The following is a 5,048-nucleotide window of genomic DNA, read 5'->3' as shown; positions in this document are numbered from 1 at the left end:
CCGCTCCACGAGAAAGAAAACGGGGTTGGGAGTACCCAGCCTCCGCCGAGAGTTTGCGGCATCTCTGAGAGCGATCCTTCCAATTTCTACGAAAGAGGAAAACGGGGTTGGGCGTACTCAACCTCCGCCGAGAGTTCTCGACGCCTCACAAAATCCGTCCACCTAAGTGCAACGGCGATTTACCAGTGGTAGCGAGTTCCCTGCCATTGACGGGTGTTCCCGTCGGCCGTTGCACTCCTGCATTCCACGGGAAGACCATCCCGGACGAAACCAAACTACGTTATCCGCGAACCGGCAGTAATTCCGCGACCGCCATTGCCGCGATCGGACTCGCCATTAATATGGCGCGCTAAGTCCCGCTCAAAGGGGAGGATCTAATCCTGCCGCGACATCGATCGACTCGATACGAACCGAATCGATACAGGCGCGTCTAAGGACCGCCCACCGGCCCGACCGAAATTATCGCCCGGTAGTTAGCGGCCTCTGCCGAAATCAAGATCCGTTCGCGTAATCGAGATTATATCGAATCGCCGAAATCGCGCTCCGCGCCGCGCATACGTACATGTAATTCGGATGCACCGCGACCGACTCGATCACACCGCAAACCGATTCCGACATTCACACATACACGAGTGCATCCTGTCGCACACACACATCGTCATTCGCCTCACACACATACTGTCGATACATTGTACATACTACTCAGATATTATACGTTCGCACCCACATACTTTCGATACATAATACATCATACTTAGATATTACACGTTCGCGCACGCACTCGCTCGCTTATCATCTCACTCACATACAAGCGCACACACTCACACACATACAGCGTTTATACACATACACTCACTCTGTATACACACATACTTACCCTTTAACGAGCCCCGGATACCGACCGAGTTATCCACGACCGCCTCGCGAAAACGGTTTATTACAACCTTTTCACAAGCCCTGATCCCGACCGAGTTCATCCGCGCGCTCGCGAAAAGTAACCCCGTTACAAATGCAACGTAATATAAAATTTTCAAGCACCGATGTGCCACTGCTTCGCGATGACATCACCCATAGATATCAGATTTCAAACGCGCGTGTCAAAACACCACAAAATCCTAAAATATAAGGGTAATCCTCATGATTGAATTGCACTAACATTGGACAGCTGCATGTAATTTGAAACTTTTGCGATGCACCTGGGATTTGACATCATCTCTAGACGACAAAAATGCAACAATCGACATTAGTTAAAATGTATGTGACAAATCGCGAAATAAAGATTTAGATAGATACACATGATGGAAAGAGACATCGAGATAGAACATAAAATCGAAGTAAAGAGGCACACCCTGTCAGTATTTTCGCAAAGGAGTTCCGAGACAAGAGCTATTAATAAGCGCATCTTGTTAGCAAAAATTTTTGGCATAAGTTTAGAAATATGACGGAAAACAATGCCGAACGAAGTCTGCGCGAGCAATCTGCAAGGGTGAATTCGATAGAGGAGTACGTTGCGTGGGAGCAACGATGCGACGAATATATTGAATCGGTGGAAGAGCAAAGCCGAATCAAACGTCCACGATTATCGATCGGGATTCGACAATCGATGATTACCCGAATTGGATAACTCGAGGGATTGAAGAACTCGTTACGCAGGCGTTTTGTATACGCGGGCGCAGGATGCAGTACGCGGCAACACGAATTGATTTGGCGAGAGATCGATACGGCGTTCGAGAGCCGCATATTGACAGGTGCGGTTATAAATCATAATCACATCGAGCCTCGTCAATTTTTCGAGGATGCCAAAGACATTGTGCTCGAACATGTGCAAAATATGATGAAAAAACACTTTAATGTGAAAATTAATATATTGTTCAATGGTGAATTTGTGACGGGTGATAAGCGCGCAAATAAAAGTATTAATACGAGAAACTATGAACTCTTTCGCACATCCGATTTACGCGAATGGTACGAGCGGCGCGTTGTCGAGCCCACTCTAGCATCGCTCGAAGAATTTCAGGAACGCGATAGCGGGTGAGCATTGTCGCGAATACTCGATTTAAATGTAAATATAAATAAATATAATCCTTTGCGCGCGGGATGTCATATAAAATTACCGCGGGCGATAACGATGAAGAGAGCGGTGATCAACATGCAATCTAATGACAATGCGTGTTTCGCGTGGCCTGTGGTCGCCGCTCTACATCCAGCCGAAAGAAACGCTGATCGGGAATCTTCGTATCCTCATTACACGACAGTGCTGAATCTTCAGGACATTGAGTTTCCAGTGACTGTGAATCAAATTAAAAAATTCGAACTTGCCAACGATATCTCAATCAATGTATATAGTATCGAGGAAAAGAACATTGTCCCGATACCCGTCTGAGTGAGCTAAAAAAAGACAAACACGTCAACCTGTTGTACATTGAAGACAACAACGTTGGACATTTCGCGTGGATCAAGAATCTATCCCGCCTCGTGAGCTCGCAATTGAGCAAAAAATAACACAAGAAATATATCTGCGATCGGTACGTATATATTTAATAAATTATATTGCAGAAATCTTTGAACAAAAATTAAAAATTATTTCTTTTAGAGATGTTTGCACTACTTTGGCTCGAACTACAAGTTACAGTCACATACGGTGGACTGTCGAGAGATGAACGAGTGCGCTATTCGATTACCGAGCGATAAGGACAAGTGGCTCACGTTCAACAACTATAATCGGAAAGAGCGGCATCCTTTCGTCGTGTACGCCAACTTGGAGTGTGTTTTAGAGAAGACGGAGGAAGAGAGAAACTACCAACATCATAAAGTATTTAGCTTAGCATATTATGTACATTGTTCGTACGATGATTCGTTATCCGCGTATCATTCCCGTCGTGATATCGATTGCATATCATGGTTCGTCGAAGAACTTAAAAATTTAGCGCAACGTGTAAAAATTATTTTATCAGCTAATGTCCCCATGGTAAATTTAACATCTGATAAATGAGAAAATTTTCATAGCGCGACACAATGTCACATTTGCGAGAAACCATTCGTACAAGACGATACACGCGTACGCGATCTGATTGCCATCTGACCGGGCGATACAAAGGTCCCGCGCATTCAAATTGCAATTTAAATTATGTAACGATACCGTTACCAGCCTCGCGGGCCGACCAGCCGCCCGCAATCTTGAGGCTCGGCGCCTATGGCGCCCCTAAACTTCCACACCCGTGTTGCGGCCCCACCGTGGGGCCGCCCCACCCCGCGCTCCCACCACGCGCCGACTCGCGTGAGTGGGAGGCCGGCCGCCGGTATATAAGGCGCTCCGGCAAACGTAGCGTTACCAGTTCCCGATCCCGAGTCCTACCTCGTACAACTCCAGATCCGAAACCTATACCGCGTTACACCAGGCTACGGGCTACCCGTAGTTACGCCGGGCTACCCGGTTGCTGGGACGGCGCACCCTAACACCTAGCGTTAAACCAGGTCACGGGCTACCCGTGGTTATGCCGGGCTTCCCGGTTGCTGGGACGGCGCATCCTACCCCGCGTTAAACCAGGTCACGGGCTACCCGTGGTTATGCCGGGCTTCCCGGTTGCTGGGACGGCGCACCCTACTAGTCGATAAGTCCGCACCGCGTTATACCGTAAGACCGTTTGCATACATACCGTGACCCGTTTGTATCATAAGACCGCTTTGGTCTCCGCGTTCTAGTAGCTTCTCGTATCGCTTTGTAAATACACCGCGACCTGTTCGTATTATAAGACCGCATTGTACATACCGCGACTTTTAACTAGAGAATAAGATAGACTTTAGAATTCCCGCCAGTGTCGCGCCGTTTCTATCTTCACCCCCGGTCCTCAAACTACTACGGGAGATTCAGTCCTTTTAAGGATAGAACACCGAGAACGCCGACGCCCCGTCCTTTTAAGGATAAGGCAGTCCGGCAGTTGGAATTACATTGAGGGCCCCGCGACACCCCGTAGTGTTTAAGATCTGTACTGTACCAATAATAATAATAATAATCGTAGGTCAATTGCATGCGAACCCCGCGACTGCGGAACACGGCCGTTTGAGCCACGCTCGCTTCCCGGGCTCCACGCGCACAACTGTATACCCGCACCGTTCCCGCATGTTGATTCGCGAATAGCTTTAAGTATTAAACATCGTTTATAATAACCGCATGAATAAAAAGACTTGTTTAAACCGATTACCCGAAGGTAAAGTAAGTTGGAGTTTCCCCCTTCTCCCGAATCCTGGCACCGGCGAGCCTTGATCCGCGGCGTACGGGAAAGGTGAACCGTTACAATTATAAAGATTCTTTTTGCATTCCAATAGTTTTTTATAATTTATCCGGTTACGATGCACATTTTATTATCAAGGAAATAGCTACAGCGTTCGAAGGGGGAATCGAGTTACTTCCGATAACAAAGGAAAAATATATATCATTTACGAAAAATGTTAAACTTACCGAAGAGAAATAAAAAAATCATATTAAATTGCGTTTTATACATTCGTATAAATTTCTCACAGCTAGTCTCGATAAATTGGCATCATTCTTGAATAAAGACAAACTCAAAATTTTAAAATCTGAATTTCTAAATTTATCGAATGACGATTTCAATTTATTAACACGGAAGGGTGTCTTTCCGTACGAATATATTGATTGCGTCGACAGGTTGCAAGATACGTGTTTACCACCGCGCGAATCATTTTACAGTTCCTTGACCGGTGACACAATATCCGAGAGCGATTACGCGCACGCCGAGAAAGTGTGGGAGCGGTTCTCCATTCGAACGCTGGGCGAATATAGCGACTTGTATCTCAAAATTTATGTCTTGTTATTAGCAGACATTTTTGAAAATTTCCGCGAGAGTTGTATTAAAAGTTATGGGCTCGACCCCGCGTATTACTACACTCTTCCCGGATACACGTGGGACGCCATGTTGAAGCATACGAATATTACATTCGAATTGCTTATGGATATCGACATGGTTATGTTTATCGAACGCGGAATACGCGGTGGTTTGAGTCAATGTTCCAACAGATACGCACATGCT

Source organism: Polyergus mexicanus, unplaced genomic scaffold (genome assembly GCF_030449975.1).
Source record: "Polyergus mexicanus isolate NDT 795.1 unplaced genomic scaffold, iyPolMexi1.0 SCAF_22, whole genome shotgun sequence".
NCBI classification, from domain to species: Eukaryota; Metazoa; Arthropoda; class Insecta; order Hymenoptera; family Formicidae; genus Polyergus; species Polyergus mexicanus.
The sequence above is the reverse complement of the archived record's forward strand: the minus strand, read 5'-3'. Positions refer to the sequence as shown.